The sequence below is a fragment of the Palaemon carinicauda genome, chromosome 13, assembly GCF_036898095.1.
Source record: "Palaemon carinicauda isolate YSFRI2023 chromosome 13, ASM3689809v2, whole genome shotgun sequence".
NCBI classification, from domain to species: Eukaryota; Metazoa; Arthropoda; class Malacostraca; order Decapoda; family Palaemonidae; genus Palaemon; species Palaemon carinicauda.
In genome coordinates, this window is record NC_090737.1 from 65,228,832 (window position 1) to 65,248,831 (window position 20,000).

Below are 20,000 nucleotides of genomic sequence, written 5' to 3' on the forward strand. Positions count from 1 at the left end.
TCATAAAAATATGAATGCTTCGTTTTAATATCACTAAATTCCAAAGAGCACAGAAGAGGTAAGGAAGATACAAGTCATCTTGCGAAACCAGTGCTGTCCCAATAATAAGATTACGTGCACACAGCGAAGAATCAAGTATCTCCCTGCAACCCTCGTTATTTTTCTGCAGAATGGTTGATGTGAACAACTTACATGAAGCCATTACTTTCAACATTGATCAGCGTTTGTGGCAGTGGGCAACTCAAGTTGGAGACCATGAACGGGTGGCACTACAGTTCATGGGAGATATGCAAGCTCTTGTTGTTCAACACCATTTCACGTGTGTAATGTAAATGCCTGTCATTGATGAACGAAAAAAAAAAAAAAAAAAAAAACTAAATAGATTTGTGGTCTTTGGAATTGTACTGGTAGACATTTGGCCTTTACATTGAAAAGACTTGTCTGAAAGAAGAGAATTCTGCAGTCAGACTTTCAGATCTAGCAATACCTTGGAAATCAAGTGAATACTACAGGGTTGAAAGAGTCCCTGCTATCCAAAATCCCAGCCATAAGTGCTCAGGGAAAAGGATTGTCCAAGCACTTGGCAAAGCCCGTAAGCATGATTGTGACAGTAAATTAGTTATCAATGAGTGTAGATGGAAGAGTGGATTATGGGATTGTTTTTACTGCTTGGCTTGAGGTATCAAGGACTGATTATCAACTGCCCATGTATTACACAGAGGTAACACCAATTGCTTCCTCTGTTTTGGCCTCGGCAGTACTTGCCACCTCCGGGAATTCTATGAAATAGAGCATGAAAAGAAAGAGTATGAGTGTGCGACGTGACTGGAGAAGAAATTAATAAAAAATGAGCTCCTGAACAACAAACATTATTCAACAACAAGACAGGTATTTATTGGGACAAAAAGGGTCACATGATGGTGACATATGTATGTACATTCTATGGCATTTGTCAATGAGGTGGAAATTGGCATGAAAATGGACAATACATTAATGGTAAGAAAAATAACAGGGAAATTACATTGTAACTTTAATTTTTTTTTTTTTTTTTTGTGGAGTCAGATTTGCATGTGAAAGAGAGTGCCCTTCCTCAGAGAGTCGTAGTCGGCAAGTCGTCAAGCTGGATTGGTGACCCAATCCCATTTACCTCAAGTTTTGATGAGGAAACCATTCAGAGTTCAATGGATAACAAGGAATGGAGCAGTATATGGTGTCATAATCGGTGGCTTGCAAGCTTAGATGCTTTTGAAAAAGTGTATAGGTCTTTTGGGATGTGCTGCTTAGCTTGGGGGTTATAAGTCTAGCAGCATGGGGTAGATATCCTCCTAGTGTGATGTAGTCACTGGAGATCATCAGAGGAGGTGGCAGATATAAAAAAAATCTTTGTGTACGATTAACGGGTCACCATATACCATTCTAGGTGGTGAATAAATCCATGGTGTCCTTGAGACTTGTCCTCAGTCTGAAAAGGACACAGGGCAGTTGTGGAAACCAATTGTAATTGCTGCAGCTGGACATGAATACTGGTTTATGGGTATAAAGAAAACATTCCACCATTCCATTGGCTGCAGTGCTTTAAGCAGTAGAATGATGCAGAGTTATCCCAAAAAGATGCCCTATTCATTTCCACGATTTAGCAGGAAAGTTCTACCCTTATCGAAAGTAATATGTTCTGTGATGAAGAATCTTCCTATCCATCCGGAAAGTATAGCAGCAGTACTTTAGAAAGATGATGTATCTCACCTGATGGCTTCAATCCAGCAAGTACAGTGATTGATCACTGTGGAAATGTTACGCTGTTACAATGAAATTTTGACTTATGACATGAAGTACATGCCTAACCGAATCCTTGGTATCTTATTTGATGTCATAGCAATTAAAACACCTGATGTTGCATGGAGGGAGGTATCCACAGATGCCCCCCCCCCCATTACTGACATCCTTGATGAGGGTGAAGTTGGAGTATTGGAGGGCGACCCACAGGAAGACAAGGAGTATGTTCTGGCGGTTTGGTACTCAAGATCATTTCCTTGAGCTTTTGCCAAGGCATTCTAATCCATTCAAGGTGGATGGTAGGCAGAGTGTTTCTGGAAAGGGCCTCAATGACTACATTCAGTTTACGTAGGGTGTGTTGAATGGTACAGTTGGTTTCAGAAATGGCACTGAGATATCGCTTTTGACTGGCAGATCACATATCATGCTGTCGACTGAAGGCGTACACAAAGGGCATGTGGTCCATGAGAATGTTGAAAGACTTGCCTTCCAAGAAGTGGCGGAATTCATAGACTATCAAATACACTGCCAGTTATTTGCTGTCAATGGTAGAGTACCTGGATTCTGCCTTGAAAATGTTTTTACTGATGAAGCCCAATGAGCATGACAATCCAGTTGTAATTAATTCAAGTACTGCCACTAAAGCTATGCCACTCATGATAGTGCAGAATGAGAGAGGAACAGTTGGCACGGGAAAGGTGAGAGGACTTGTAGTGAACATTCCTTGTGTTGAGGATGGCCGCCTCCTGAAGGTGGCCATATTTCAGCTTTTTTTTTTTTTTTTTTTTTTTTTTTGCTTCCCCTTGATGGTGTCAGCAGAATACCACTTACTTGGCTACAAAGATATAATTGTCATACCGGACTACAAGGTTATTCTGCTGCCGGCAGTCAAGTGTCATATAGTTGACATAGCTGGTCTTGCTTGGAGGAGGAGAATATCAGTATGTAATCTATGTAGCATATGCAGAAGGGGCGGTCCTCTTCATTACAAAAGCCAAAGCAGGAGTAATTGAAAGTATATTTGCCAAAGGGTGTGGTGATGGTGGTCATGGGGATGTTCTCTACTTTCATGGTACCTGATGATTCCCCTTCAGGAGGTCTAGGATCATAATACTTAAGCACTATGAAGGTAGGTCATGATATGAGTGATGCTGTCCATCTGCATATTAAGATGCCTGTGATCCCTACCAGGACGATGGAATTCTACCTTCTTTTGAATAATGTGCAGGGGCAATGCCAATGGGCTTGTGGTCTTTTGACTAAAGTCTATTTCATCCTTTTAAACATATGTTTAGTGGGATACCTTAACGTGGTAAAAGGGTTTATGTATTGCCAGGATCAGCAAAGCTATACTAGCTAGGGCCACCCATACTCTGTTGGTTTGCTGTTAGCGATCAGACTAAAGTCTCCTAAAGTCTGGTAATGTAGCTGAAATCTGTCAACATGAACCTCCAAATTTTCAAACCTCTTCTCAAACTCCTGACTGAGTTAATATGCTGGTTCTTACGTATACTGGTAATGTATATTGACTGGTACTCATGAACAGGATTTTAGCAACTGTGAGCATTCACCTCAGCTTTGGTAGTTCATCAGGAGTGGAGTTGTTGATGGAATTCTTGAATCTATGGAAGTTTTTGTAAATAATGGCATGGACCTTAGTCATTAGTTCCTTCTTAGGCACGGTGTTGACATTGGGAAGGGTAACTCACACTGGCAACTTACCCAAAGGACACAACTGTTTTCATTTCATGAAGAGAACCATCTGCTGTAGGCTGAACGTGAGCAATACTTATAATTTTTCTAAGGCATATTGATGCCTTTTGATTCCCCAACATTTGTTGAAATAGCTGAAATATCTTGGCTATAGGAGGCCTGGTGCCAGTGAGTACTGCTCCAGTGGATTGGTTTTGAGGACATCATACTGTGGAGGGGTGTCCATTTGCTCGCAAGGCCAATCTGAGATTTCTGGGAAGGCATTGTTCGGGATCACAGTGAAACCAGGTAAACACATTATTACTGGAGAAGGGCGGAGATTTCATTATGACAGTATGGACAGATGAGTCGGGGTTGGTGGTGGGCAGTATTGCAGGATACTCTAGGTTCTTCAATGTGATGGGAGGGGAGGAGGAATTATTACGAAGGGTTCTCCTGAAAAAAATAACTTTATTTAGCAACAACACTGATGAATATTGACCCCAAAGGGGTAAAACAAGGTTTAAAGTATTTGAAGGCCACTCATGAATGGCAGAGGCAAGGGACAGTGACCTTCCCCTATCAAGCAGTACAATGCCCTAGAGACTGTCCATATATTCATATGATCTGCATTCAAGACTTTCTCCACCCAAGCAAGGACCAAGGAGGGCCAGGAAATGGTTGCTGATGACTCGGTAGAGAGACCTTTAGGCTCTCCTAAACTCCTCACCTTTAGCTCACAAGGATGGTGAGGATGCAACGACCAAAGGAACAAACGAGTTTGAGTGGAACTCAAATCTCAGTCTAGCGATCACCAGGCAGGGGCGTTGCCAACAGGTCACCACAATTGCATGTGTACATTCAACAGCTTTTGCTATTAATGTTAGAATTAGTATGAAAAGTGACAATATAGTATTGGTAATATAAATAGAGTTCAAATTAGAGTGTTGCATTTAATGTATTTTTTTTAAGCAGTCAAATAACAGTTACTGTGAGCATTGCTTACAGGTTAAGGTAAAATGGGCATTCTTCTTTATTTGTATGTGCATTACTTGGTGCATGGCCATCACAGGGGTTTGATAGCCCGGGAAGTGTGTTCAAAGCTAGAGATGTGACAACGAATGGAATCAATTATACAGCATCATGGGTTGAATACCATGTCAACTGCTAAGATCAAGCTATCATCATGCAAGCTTTACTGCTTCCTCTGCTCCATGCGAGTCCACATATTGTCGCTGTTGTGTATTGCCTATTTGGAAACTCTGTACACACACAAATTCCATCTAGGTTTTCAAGAATACGTTGACAGTGTATTCCCTTCTCTTGATAGTCCTTGGCTCTGAAGTGAAAGTATATTCACTATGAAATTTTCACCTTATGTTTAGTGTAGTTTTAAGCTTCAACAGCTTTTATTATAGCTACATTTAGGAACCCTATTTGTATTAACTATATATACTATTTTATATATAACTGTGTCTGGCATCTGAATAAACTATCTGAAAATATCCTATGTGTTCTCACTAAAACCACAACAGTCACAGTGCTGAAAAACTCCATGGATGTGATGACAAATGTCATTCAGCATCTCAAGCCAGGCCGAATGCTTTTTGTGGCTTTCGAAAACCCATTCTTTGCTCCTGCAGAGAAAATTCTATGAAATTGTCAGAAAACACGTAGAAGACAAACAGGTGTAGATATTTAGGGGCCTGCAGAAGAGACTAGGTGACTTTTTACAAGGAAATGACTGGACACATTCACTTTCACAGCCAGAGATTGTAACTACAGGAACTTCTGACTCCTTTCTTCAGGCCTCACACATCACATGAACAAGAAGGGTCACACCGGGTCACTGCAGCTACCTTGCACATACATCAACAACATGCATATGATAAGCTCCGTGCTAGGTACCGTGCTAGCTTAAAAGGTGACAGCCTCCAGAGGACTTGAAAGACTTGTGTCAAGAGAAAGAGAAGAGCTCTTCCCAGCTTTTGTACTTGGCAACAGTCCTATATCTGGAGCTTGCCATCCTTCCGCATGTGCAACCTGTGAAAGAGGGAAATTTCTGCAAATATTTGGAGGCTCTAACTTACATATTCCTATGATAATTCCCACTAGATTGTATACATTAAATGTAGGCATCATTTCAGTACAGAAGACTAAGAAGGCATTCTCAGCAATGCCACTTGATCAAGCACACAAACAGGATAATGCCCATGTTAAGGGTGATGGAGATGTTTCTTAATTACTGATAATTCAAGTGCTCTGAAGCACTGGATGGTAGCTGGACTCGATGTGGGCATATTCATCATGGAGTTTGTGGAGTAGAATATGTATCCGGATGTCGATGAGAAGGCACATCACCAAAAAGATACACCAAGTGTACAGAACTTGTTTACCAAAGATCCACAATCACTTGTGAATGGCATTGAATACCTTGTAAAGCCTTTTAGGAGGATATTCCAGATTTTATGGTCCTAGACACCAATGTCATTACTGATCCTGCAGTAATTTAAACAGTTTGCACTGTCCCTTAAATTGGACAAGAACAGTTAAAGGTTTACATTGATCATTGGCTCATAGAGAGAACCAAAAATATTGACTTACCTATGAAAGGAAAAAGCTCCCCCTGTTTAGAATGCATATAAAGTTTTAAAATGGAGGGAACTGTGTATAAAAGAAAGATAAGACCATATTTGCAAGGCTCTACATTGGCTGCCAAAGCAATTATTCTCATACATTTTTTGCAGCTAATGAAAACAAGCATGTCCACCCACATTATCTGTTGCAGAAAAGCTACAACCGGATAGAAAAAGCCAGCTGCCTGTATGCCCTGAAGACCTTCGTGAAGCTCAGTCTGATGAACATGCTGTCAGTTTTGTTGTCCTCGATGACCGTTTTGAAGAACATGCCCACCGAGTTTTCATCCCATACATCCTAAGGTAACTAAGCCATACTTCCCACCTCAATCTTGTCAAGGATAATTGCATAAATGGCTCCTCAACTAGGAAAAATGAAGGAAAGGGTGTGACAGGATTTGATGATCACCACACTTGTAACAGGAAATTGGTAGAGTTTCCTATGTGTCACTGCTGACAAATTCGAGCTCTTCACCTGTCAGTTGGTGTTCTGATTGAGTCCTACGATGACAATGCCAAAAAACTGGTAGTTATTTATGGAGAAGTAGGGATCTACCCTCCAAGGCAGAAAGATGAAAACTTACTGATTCCATGCTGACAAGAAAAGATGGACAATTACATCATGCTCTGCAACATAACCAATGTCGGATTAAAGTTCAGACCGTAAGCACCGAAATTGTAGTCTTAGTGGTGATGGTTGCACAGTCACTACCATGTATAAATGAACTATGGATTGCTGTGACAACCAAGAACTGTCCTCTACATCCTTGTTCATAAAATAGCTGCCTCCCTTGATCGACAGAAGGCACAGTATCAGCATTCAGGCTGGCTGGCAAGAAATCAGCCTGGGCAAAATAAAACTCATTTACAGAACTGCCTGATTTCCTGGTTACCCTGACCACCACGCCAGTCACCATCCTAGATGACAAAATACACTACACTGAAATATTTATGGCGTTTCTCTGTGACTACAACAGGCAATATAAAGATATCAATGAAGCCAGATGGAATCTCTGCCAAGAACTCCATTCAGTGGATACCAGGGTTATTTTTGAAGCACGCTTTGATCCTTTAACTCACGCTTCCTTCACCACCAAGTTGGGGCAGGCAGGAAACAGGGGTGTTGATACGAACTGCTCCAGACCATGCTCCTTGAGGCTTCAAATAGCTACTCATAACTTATTCATGCTGGTGTAAAATAGGCTGTAAAAACAATGCAAATGCAAGAAGGCAAATCTGCAATACATTGGACTGCATGTTTGTAAAGAATAATGAAAGTGCACACAGACTACCAGATATTAACCTAGCTTAGAGTCTAAAAATACACATTTGCATTGCTTGTAAAAGAGTTGACTTTTGATCCAAAGTGAGGCAGTAAATTTTCATCTTTACAGGATTGTACTTGTGATGATTTCCAAAGTCAGTAGTTACCATTTGCAGTTACGAAGGTCACTTAATGCATGAACCACGTAGATAGTAGTAGACAGTAAAATGTTGGTGCCTCAGTCAAGTCTGCAATACTTTGATTATGTATGCTGAGTTTGTGATTATCATAATTTTCATGTATGTAATCTATAATAGAATATCTATTTACTATAAATCCATAGAATGTGATGAATATCAATGAATTCAGGTTCTCAAATAACACTTTTCATGAAAATGCTTTAGAAGCGCGGCAATTTACAGATGAAATATTTTTTTTCGTCTAATCGGAATTACTTTTGCATGTAACTTGGATAAAATTTATGATGGAAATTTTACTCAATTTTATAAGTCACTGATATGTAACAGAAAAATAATATTCAAAGAAGATCATAAAATATATTTTGCCATAGCAGTCAAAGGCACAATATTGGGTGGCTCAATATCTAGAATTGTTCAGATTAGACTTTTTAATATATGTACCAATTTGGGGATCTTTTATGAAAAAACTAAACAATTGACGTTAAACATGGGACTACTATGCTGGACTATAGCTCATCTTTCCTTTGCCTTCACATACACTGAAAAGTCGGGCCTATTTTTTCTACATTCTCATCTGTCCGCATATACCTGAAAACACTCTGCTTACCAAACAATTTATCTTTGCTGTAAGGGTAAGTTCACTAATCTTGGGTAGTGCGATAGCCTCTGTACAATTGTCTTCCACTGTCTTGGAATAGAGTTCTCTTGCTTTAGGGTACACTTGGGGACATTAGTCTAGCTTATTTCCCGTCCCCTTGATTGTATAGTTTATGTGAGAAAAATAATATTTCAATGTTGTTAATGTTCTTAAAAATCTTTATTTTCATTGTACATTACCTCTGCTGTGGTTTATTTCCTTTCCTTACTTGGCTATTTTTCCCTGTTGGAGCTCTTGCCCTTATAGAAACCTGCTTTTCCAACTAGGGTTGTACCTTGGGTAGATATATATATATATATATATATATATATATATATATATATATATATATATATATATATATATATATATATATATAAGTAAGCTGTAAGGAGAGAGAGGGATCCAATGCATTACTGTCTGGCCAGTCAAGGGATTCAATACCTCTCTAGTGGTAGTATCTATCTATCTATCTATCTATCTATCTATATATCTATCTATCTATATATATATATATATATATATATATATATATATATATATATATATATATATATATATATATATATAGGTAGTAGGTTGGCCAGGGCACCAGCTGCCCATTGAGATACTACCACTAAAGAGGTATTGGATCCTTTGACTGGCCAGACAGTAATGCATTGGATCCCTCTCTCTGGTTGCGGCTTAATTTTTCTTTGTCTACATTTACACAGAATAGTCTGGCCTATTTTTTACATATTCTCGTCTTTCCACATACACCTGACAACAATGAGATACTAAACACTTCTTCACCCAAGGGGTTAATTATTGTAGTGCAATTTGCTCAATGTACTTTCCTCTTGGCAAGGGTTGAAGAGACTCTTTAGCTATGGTAAGCAGCTCTTCTAGGAGAAGGACACTCCAAAATTAAACAATTATTCTCTAGTCTAGGGTAGTGCCATAGCCTCTGTACCATGGTCTTCCAGTGTCTTGGGTTAGAGTTCTCTTGCTTGAGGGTACACTCGGGCACACTATTCTCTCTTATTATTTTTTTTCCTTCCTCTTGTTTTTTTTTTGAAATGGTGTGTTGGGTAGGCTTAATAGATGGGCCATGGATGCCTGGTGGCTTATCAAGAGGTTGTCTTTTCCTTTTCTGATTCTTTTTCTTCTCGAGACCATCCTTACTGTCCTCCCTTCAGTTGAAGTGGCTATCCTGGAGGGTATTTAGCCTTGCATGGTGTATCAGCTCCTCTGTGTTGACCAGTTTTTCCGACTTTTTACTATAGTCTATGGGTTTCATCAATCACTTTATTTATAATTCTGTACATATTGTTTTTGTTATAATTCTTGTTAGTCTAGTTTTTAAGTATGATGTCTCTTTTTTTTATTTCTATTAATTCTTATGCTGTCTGGAGACATTGAGCGAAATCCGGGACCAGTACGTCCTAGATTTTGTCAATGTCGTCTTCTCTATTGCAATATTCATGGTCTTCATGCAAATATCCAAGACCTTACAGTTGCGTCTAGACAGTATGATATTCTTTTTTGCTCAAACTTTGGTTTCTAATATGAGGCCCTCTTCTGAGCTCCTTATAAGTGGTTTTAAGAAGCCAATAATGTTGAAACGTGATGCCATCCCTAGCGCTAGGGGAATGGCAGTGTATATTAGGACAAAGGACCCTGCTTCTCATAAGTCCTGCTATCAATGTGGATGTCATGAGATTCAGGTAATAAAAGTTTGTGGCAGGCATAAGAATTTTTATTTGAGTTCCATTTACCGGAATCCAGATATGGATGATTCTATCTTCGATTGTCTTCTTACCATTAAGGCTAAGATATAAGAAGATGATAGAAAGGCTTCTTTTGTCTTTGTTGGTGGTTTTAATGCTCACCATAGGGAGTGGTTAAGTTCTATCTCTCCTACCGATCGCCATGGCTTAAGAGCTTTAGACTTTACCTCTGAATCAGGCTGTGAGCAAATCATAAATGAAGCTACACGCAGGTCTGGTAATTGTTTGGACCTCGTATACACTAACTCCCCTGGCGTTATAACTAGTAAGGTTGGTTCTTCAGTCGGGACATCTGATCATGCCTTGATTTCATTAGTAGTGAAGACTGAGCAGCCTGACCCTAATATATCATACTTTTGTAAAATTTATATGAAATCCCAAGCAGACTGGAATGGGATTTTGCATGATCTTTCGTGCTTGAATTGGTCAAAATTATATAATAGTGTAGATCCTGTTGTCCCTTTGAATGAGAATCTAGTCAACATGGTTGATAGGGGTATCCCTTCTCGTGTGCTAAGGTACCGAGTGAAGGACAAACCGTGATTCAATGATGATTGTAGACATGCTTATTTGGAGAAGCAGGGGGCCTATCATCTTTGGAAGGGTAACAGATCAGGTTTGACCTGGAACAACTATACTCAGCTCAGAGAGTTTATGCTTCAACTAAAAAGGAGTACAATTTAACCATAAAATAAACACTTTCTGGTACAACTCAGGAACATGAATGCTGGTCTACCCTTAAATTTGCACTCCTTGGTGTAAATGCAACAGTTCCTCCTTTACTTAATCCAGATGGCTCAGTCACTCACTGTCCAAAGGAAAAGGCAACCCTGTTGACTGATGTTTTTGACATTAAACAGAATAAGGAAAAACTTGAACTTCCTCATTCCTGTTTTCCTGAGACTAAACTAACAAGTTTAGCTTTTCGATGTCGTGAGATTAAAGCTCTGTATATGGACCTTGATGCTTATAGAGGTGTAGACCCAAATGGCGTTTGTTCTTTGTTTTTTATAAAGACAGCAGATTTCTTAGCTCCAAAGTTATTTGTTATTTTGCGCAAGTTAGCAAGAAGAGGAGTTTTTAGCACTTGTTGGAGAATTGGTAATGTTACTCCTCGATGTAAATGTGTTTGTGGTAGCTCAAGTCCCACGGATTACCGCCTTATTTCCATAAATCCCATATTATCTAAAGTTTTTGAACGTCTTCGGGCAAAACGTCTTGATAGGTTTGCTGAAGGTAATCATCTATTCCCTAGTTTGCAATTTGGTTTTCGTAAAGGCCTTGGAGCATATGATGCCCTTCTTACAATCTCTAATGCTGTACAGAAATCCCTTGATTGTGGTCAGGGAGTTCGTATGATTGGCCTTGATTTTAGTGCTGCCTTTGACCGTGTTTTCAAACTCAAACAGTTGGGAGTGGGTGGGTCGTTTCTTAGCATTATTACTGATTTTTTAAGTAATAGATCTCAGAGTTGTTGTTGATGGGCACCATAGTGAGTATAGGAATGTGATACACGTTGTTCCACAGGGTAGTGTTCTTGGCCCATTACTTTTCATACTATATACACATGACATATGGTTTGGCCTAGAAAACAAGTTTGTTGCATATGCAGATGAGGCTACTCTCTTTGCATCAATTCCATCCCCTGAATGTAGATCTGGGGTTGGTGAATCCCTTAATAGAGATTTAGGTAAAATTAGTGCATGGTGCAAATTGTGGGGTATGAAGTTGAACCCTAATAAAACTCAAAGTAAGATTGTAAGTAGGTCAAGGACGGTGGCTCCTCAACATCAGGATCTCACTATTGATAATGTTTCTTTAAATTTGTATGACTTTTAAAATTTTAGGTGTGATTCTCGACAGCATATTTACTTTGGAGAAACACATTAGGTCTGTATCTTCTTCAATTGCACAAAAAAATGGATTACGGAGAAAGTCTTACAAGATTTTTGGTGTTCAATCTATTTTGAGGAAGTGTTTTAATTCTTTCATTCTACCTTGTTTTGAGTATTGTTCTCCTGTCTGGTGTTCAGCTGCTGATTCTCATCTTAATTGGTTGGACAGAAACTTACAGTGTATTAAATTCCTTATTCCTGATCTAGATATTAATCTTTGGCACCGTCGTTCAATTAGTTTCTTATGCATGTTGCATAAGATTTTTTATAACTCTGTCCATCCTTTACATTCAGATCTCCCTGGACAATTCTATCCTGTTCGTAATACTAGGCAGGCAGTTAATTCTAATAGCCAGGCCTTCTCCATCATAAGGCTCAATACTACACAGTATTCTAGAAGTTATATTCCAATTATTACCAAGTTGTGGAATGGTTTTCCTAATCGGGTAGTTGAATCAGTAGAACTTCAAAAGTTCAAAGTTGGAGCAAATGTTTTTAAGTTGACCAGGCTGACATGAGTCTTTTTATAGTTAATATATGACATATCTGTTTTTGACGTTGTTAATAGTTTATATAGGATATATCTGTTTTGACGTTGTTACTGTTTTTAGAATGATTTATTGTTAATTTATTCTCATCATTTATGTATTTCCTTATATCCTTTCCTTAATGATCTATTTTTCCCTATTGGCTTTGGCTTATAGCATCTTGTTTTTCCATCTAGGGTTGTAGCTTGGCTAGTAATATATATATATATATATATATATATATATATATATATATATATATATATATATATATATATATATATATATATATATATATATATATATATATATGTGTGTGTGTGTATGTATATATATATATATATATATATATATATATATATATATATATATATATATATATATATATATATATATATATATATATATATATGTGTGTGTGTGTGTGTGTGTATGTGTGTGCGTGTGTGTGTGTGCGTGGGTGCATCGACTTTTGAACGCAAGACAAATGGGCGCCAACAGTTGACCGCCGACAATTAAGCGCAAGACAAATGCGCACACTAGCATTTGAGCGCCGACATTTCAGCGCCATAATTTCAAAATTCAATCCTCTCTTTATTTTTTGTATTGACATTATAGTCCAGGGCTACTCAACTATTATGAGGAAAGGTCCAGTTAGACAAGTTCCACTGTATACATAGGTCCGGAAATTTTTATTACATGAAATCATGAAAATAAAACAATCAATTCGAGAACAGGGTAGTAAACCATGATTTTTATTAATATCATATTCACTGTTTGTTTTATTTATACAAATTTTCAAAACGTGGAAATAAAAGTATTAAATTTTATACCTAAAGTATAGCAAGACTTGAATGTTTTTCTCAATAAAAACAACTGAAATTGAGAGTTCTAAAATGAAATACTGTTTCATATTATGGTATTTTAATAATAAAAAATTACCTCTTTTAAAACATAACAGGATATGAACATTCCCTCTCCGAAAATAAAATGAATTTAAAAAAAAAAAAATCAAAACATCACAACAAGAATTTAGTGAGAGAAATTGCACTTTTTGGTTTTTGCTAGTTCCCGAAATTTTGGTACTAATGAAGTAATAGCGAGTCGAAGACAGTGGTGGAAGTGTTCATTGGTCATACAGGAGCGAATCTTATTCTTCACTAGGTTCATAGTTGAGAAAGCAGATTCGCAGCAGTAAGTGGAGCCAAACATCGTGAGAATTTGCACTGCTAATCTGTTAAGAGTAGGAAAATTAGCAGGGGATCCTTCTTCTGACCAAAATGTTTCTGGTGTACAATCACAGAATACTTGTTTCAGCGCTACATTCTCTTGAAAGTCAATAAGTTCCAGTTGGATTTTAGCAGCATATACCCATTTCCAGGTGAGATTTGCTTCGACTGAAAATTCTGTGATATCTGTCACTAGAAAAGGGTTTTGAATGAACAGCAGCAACTGTTTTCCAAGAACAAAATCATCAAAGCGAACCTTAAAATTGTTGATCAGCTTCTCAATAAATTGGACATATTTAGTGTTTGTTTTATCTTTACGTTCCTCCAAAAGTCTTGGAAAATGAAAAAGTTGGCTCTGAATATCGTACTTGAAAAGTTCAGTTTTTTTCCGGAAAGCTCGAATTGCTGAGATCAAGTTGGAGATAGTGATTTTTTCCCCTTGCAGTTTGACATTGAGAGCATTCAAATGTGACATTATGTCAGCCAAAAATATAACACTTTCAATTTTCTTGTCATCTTTCAAATATTCAGAAAATGCCTTTGCCTTCTCACTGTTTTGATCCTCCAGGAAAGTCTGCAACTCCTTCCTAATTCCCCACAATCGCTCCAAAACTTTTCCCTTACTTAGCCATCTCACTTTATTGTGCACAAGTAAATCGTCATAGCTTGCATTGACCTCGGTAAGAAAGGTTCGTAATAGACGATGTTGTAGTGCTGACATTGATCGAAGGAAGTTTACTAGCTTCATAATAGTCTCCATTACTTCACCATATTCATCTCCCAGACTGGCACACAGAACTGATTGGTGGATTATGCAGTGGTAACTTATCATGTCCGGATTATCTTCCTTTAATCTTGCAACTAGTCCCCTCTCTCGACCAACCATGGCTGGAGCTCCATCTGTAGTCACTGAAATGATGGATTTGACATCAATATTTCTTGATTCTAACATACTTTTCAAGGATCCATAAATATCCTCTCCCCGTGCTCTTCCTTTAAGGTCAGTCACACCCAATAAGTCCTGGCAAAAGTTTTTCTCCCCTGCATCATAATATCTCACAAAAACAATGAGTGCTTTTTTCAGTCCTTGATCAAGTTGTGACATAAGATCAACAGCCAATAGTTCCGTTCTCCTCATTGATGTGGAGTCAGATAATGGAATCTGCTTTATTCTATCTTTTATTCCATTTTTCTGTTTATCATGAAACAATGTATCTGCTGTTTCCAGCATACATTCTCTAACAATTTCCGCATCAGTGAAGGATTTTTTATGTTTTCCCAAGATCCAGGCTATTCTCAGTGAACATTCTGTTGCTCTCTCCTGGGCTGTCATGATATTGGCAAGAACTATGGTTGACTTTTCATACTGCGATTTTAGTTAATTTTTTTTCTCTCATCAGTTCCTTGTTGATACATCTTTTCTAATACAAAAAATAAATATATATATATATATATATATATATATATATATATATATATATATATATATATATATATATATATATATATATATATATATATATATGTGTGTGTGTGTATATATATATATATATATATATATATATATATATATATATATATATATATATATATATATATATATATATATATATATATATATATATATATATATATATATATATATATATATATGTATATATATATATATATATACACACACATATATATATATATATATATATATATATATATATATATATATATATATATATATATATAAAAGGTTCTGGGAGCATTCGTAAGTTGAATACTGTACATAAGTATTATAGACCCCTGACTCACAGCCGAGGAAATACATTTGCAAGAATCCATCACCAGGACCTAAGTGTTACTTAAATGCATTTTCTTCTCCTGGGGCCTGGGGTCCAACTACAACACTCAGAAGGTCCGGATTCGGAACGGGGGCCGCCAGTTGAGTATATGTGTTATAGACATTTAGTACTCACTGTTACAAGCGTTTGGAAATAAAGGAAGAAGAAGCAATCTTAATCTTTACTTGCTATGGCATGTAAATAAATAGATAAATGAATATATATTTGTTCCGTAACCTAATACAAACCACGCTATTTACACGGGGTATTATTTTGGCGGAGCTGAAATGACGAGCCATTAAATTTTAACAAGGGTTAACTACCCCCTCGCTAGTTAGCGGCGGGTAGGGAAGGGGTAGCTATCTACCCCTCCCCCCTCACACACTGTGAATAGCTCAATTCACTTTTGGCTCGGACCGTGATCGGATGTCTCCGTTCCTGTCCTCGCTTGGCCAGCCATTATTGTTGTTTTGTCTTAACTTAACTACTTACATTTCTTGTACTTATATATAAATTATATGTAACATTTTTATGTTTATGTATATATCTGAGTATGGAAATCAGTAAGTTTCCTTTTCAGTGTTCACGCTTGTGTGTGTGTGTGTACGGTATCTCCATGTGGCCGCCGGCAGTCAGGCCATCTAAGTTGTAGTTTTCATGGTTCGATCTCTGTGGAGTTCGTTCACCTTTACTACATTTACTATAATTATTACATAACTCCTCTATGCGGGTGGAGTTGCAACGCTGTGCTTTACAATTAATTTTTCTTACTTGTTATAAATCTAATTTTTTTTTTTTTTTTTTTTTTTTTTAACCTCAGTTTGTAGAACGTTCTCCCTTCGGGGTTGTTCGTTCTTACTTCTAGTGAACTTCTTTGAATTGCATAGTGTAACTGTTATAATTCTGTTTTGTTACAGCTTTGGGCCCCCCCCCCTTTCCCATAAGTACGTGAGGTGAAGGGCGCTTGCCCGTTGTAATTCTTGTGTTTTTTCCCTCGGGTTCCTCTTCGGAGTCTTCCCGGGGGAATGAATGTTAACTAATTACTGTTGTTTTTTTTCACAGTTAATGATTTGCTTTTCGTTTGCCTATGGGTCTACGAAGCAGAGCTGTCTTGTGGGTTGGATCCTCGTCAGGGGCGTGTCTCTTCTCCTGGAAGTCCTCCCGTGATACCGACAGCTCCTCAGTTCATCTTAGAACTCTCAGGAGGCTCGCCTCCTTGGGTGGGAACGCTTCCCTTCCGATATAGGTTCCTTTCCCAGGTTTTGAGTTTTCTCTTTCGGGGGAAACTTCTCTTACCTTATAATTTATAATTGATATTGTGCAACTATGCTCTTGGGGCTGAGCGGTTGCATCTGCGGCTACGTTCAAGCGGCTGAGCAGCTACAGGAGTGTTTCTTCCCCGTGGGCGACTCCCGTTCCTTGAGTTCTACAATTCGGAATTGGAGTCCCCGGGTAAAGCCGAAGCCAGAAGGCTGGGGACTTTCCGCCCTTCCTAAGGGTAAGTCACCCCATGTAAATAGCGTGGTTTGTATTAGGTTACGGAACAAATGACAAATTTCGTAGATAATTTGTATTTTTCCTACCATACAAACCTTAGCTATTTACGCAAATGTTACGCGCCAGCCCTGACCCCCAAGTCAAGTTCTACCTTTAAGTGAATTGAGCTATTCACAGTGTGTGAGGGGGGGGGGGGGAAGGGTAGTTAGCTACCCCTTCCCTAACCCCGCTAACTAGCGAGGGGTTAGTTAACCCTCGTTAAAATTTAATGGCTCGTCATTTCAGCTCCGCCAAAATAATACCCCATGTAAATAGCTAAGGTTTGTATGGTAGGAAAAATACAAATTATCTACTAAATTTGTCATATATATATATATATATATATATATATATATATATATATATATATATATATATATATATATATATATATATATATATATATATATATATATATATATATATATATACAAACACACAAAAGAAAATACATAAAAAAGAAAAGTGCGACAGCTTAAATTTATAAAAAGAATATAACTACTTTTGTATGTTAAGATTATATGATATGGAACACAAATAATCTAATGTCTCTTTTGAAGAACACTCACTAACAATTTCAATTATAGCATTGTTTACTCGTTCATATTTTTTTTTTTTTTTTTGGGTGTTTTACAGGTTCATGCCGCCCACAGTTTATTCTGATCAATTTGGTTGAGGTGTGATTTTGTTCTATTCTTAAAATATTTATGAATTTGTATATTGTAGGGTGTATATGCCCTATTGACTACTGCGTTGCATTCTCTGTGTCTCTCTACTGTTCGCTGAAGGGATTGGTACTTTGGAAGAATAGCAACTACTTCCGGACGCAAATTAAGTTTTGCCTATTGAATGAGTCGCCTTGGTGGATCATTCGATGTTGCAGCTCTTTCACGAAGTTGCATCATTGATAATCTAGACTCAGACTTTGCAGGATCTGATACATGATCGTGTTCACTGGCAGATGTGCATTCATCACCGATAACATATATCCTTCCTCTGCACTTCCGGTCTACACAACCCCATGACTCTTTCCCACTCTTAAGCACTCAATTAAGCACTCAGTCAAGTCTGTAACAATATATATTATCTTTTCCTTTGGATGATGTTACCTTCTCCATAGCGCGGGTACTTTGAACTAAAATAAATCAAAGGTATTTCTCTTTTAGAAAGTTTAGTTAAAATTTCCAACATAAGAATAATTTTAAAGATATACTATTAACCAAACGATACGCACAAAAAATAAGAGTTAACGATAGAAACCAAACAAGTTAACGATGTAAACAAGAGAGTTTAAGGATTTTAACGATAATAAACAAATAATTAACCAATTTTACGAAGTAAACAAAATTTTTTTTACTAACCGAACAGTTATCGAGGGACATAGATAGATAATTAGATAGGTAGATAGATACAGATAATAAATATATACAGAGAGTGTGTATGTGAGTGCGTATTGGTCTTTTGTTCCATAATTTCGTGCGCGTAATTGTCGGCACTCAAATGTTAGTGCGCGCATTTGTCTTGTGCGCAATTATCGGCGCTCAACTGTCGGCGCTTATTTTTCTTGCGTGCGGAAGTCGGACCACGGTGTGCGTGTGTGTGTGTGTGTGTGTGTGTGTGTGTGTCTATTATTACCTAACGTATGACCCTATTTTGAAATATGGGTTACTGTAAGTGCATGAGTTCCAACAGGGAAAAATAGCCAAGTGAGGAAATAAAAAAAACACCACTTTTTTCCATGAGGCTAAACTAACTAGTTTAGCTTTCCGATTTCATGAAATTAAAGCTCTGTTGTTGGACCTTGATGCTTATGGAGGTGAAAACCCAAATGGTATTCTTCCTTTGTATTCTATATACACTGCAGATTTCGTAGCTCCAAAGTTATCTGCAAGTTAGCAAGAAGAGGAGCTTTTAGCACTTGTTGGAGTATTGGTAATGGAAGTCCTCTATGTAAATGTCTTTGTGGTAGCTAAAATCCAACTGATTACCGTCCAATTTAGAATAACTCCTATATTATTTAAAGTTATTGAACGTCTTCAGACAAAATGTCTTACTAGGTTTGCTGAGGGTAATCATCTATTCCCTAGTTTGCAAATGTTTTCGTGAAGGCATTGGTGTACATGTGATGCTCTTTTTACAATCTCTAATGCTGTACAGAAATCCCTTGATTGTGGTCAGGAAGTTTGTATGATTGGCCTTTATTTTAGTTCTGCCTTTGATCCTGTTAATCATGAGGCCCTTGTTTTTAAACTCAAACTATTGGGAGTGGGTGGGTCGTTTCTTAGCATTATTATTAATTTTTTAAGTAACATATCTCATAGGATTGTTGTTATTGAGCACCATAGTGAGTATAGGAATGTGATATCTGGTGTCCTACAGGGTAGTGTTCTTGGCCCACTACTTTTCATAATATATACACATGACATGTGGTTTGGCCTAGAAAACATGTTTGTACATGTACAATCGGGCACACTGTTCTCTCTTGTTTCTCCCCCTTATTTTGTTAATGCTTTTACGATTTATATATGAAATATTTATTTTTATATTGTTGTTCTTAAAACAATTAATTTTTTCCTTGTTTCCTTTCCTCACTGGGCTGTTTTCCCTGTTGGAGCCCCTGAGCTTATGGCATCCTGTTTTTCCAACTAGGTTTGCAGCTTGGCAAATAATAATAATAATAATAATAATAATAATAATAATAATAATAATAATAATATGCAGATGATCCTACTCGTTTTGCATCAATCCCCTCCCCTGAACGTAAATCTGGAGTTGCTGATTCTCTTAATAGAGATCTAGCTAAAATTACTATATGGTGCAGATTATGGGGCATAAAGTTGAATCCTAATAAAACTCAAAGTATGATTGTAAGTAGGTCAAAGACCGTGGCTCATTAACATCCAGATCTCAGTATTGATAATGTTTCTTTTAACTTTGTATGACTCTCTTAAGATTTTAGGTGTGATAATCGACACCTAATTTACTTTTGAGAAACACATTAGGTCTGTGT